We start from the raw sequence: 426 nt of genomic DNA on the forward strand, positions 1-426 counted from the left end.
GAGCGCTGCGGTGGGATGGGACGGAGATGAGGATGGGTTTGGGGCTGGGAGATGGGGATGGGTATAGGGATGGGATGGGATGGGATGGGGATAGGGCTCACGGGAGTATGGAGAACCCCGAAATACCGGTGAGATGGGGTGGGATGACTCGGCTCAGGAGCACGGGATGGGGATGGCCCCGATGAGACTGATGGAACGGAGGGAGCACAGATAGACGGGGACGGGGATGTGGGGCACGGGACGATTGTGCGGGGAGCCTGGGGGTTGGGATGCCCCGGGAGGATCTTCGGGGAATAGGATGGGGATGTGGAACACGGTGGGGGGCAAAGGGGGAAGATGAGATATGAAGGGATGGGAGGCGATGGTCGAGGGGAGGCCTGCGAGGGGGGGCCCCCGGGGGTACAGCAACCCTCAGCCCCCTGCCCG

The sequence above is a fragment of the Geospiza fortis genome, unplaced genomic scaffold (genome assembly GCF_000277835.1).
Source record: "Geospiza fortis unplaced genomic scaffold, GeoFor_1.0 scaffold85, whole genome shotgun sequence".
NCBI lineage: Eukaryota > Metazoa > Chordata > Aves > Passeriformes > Thraupidae > Geospiza > Geospiza fortis.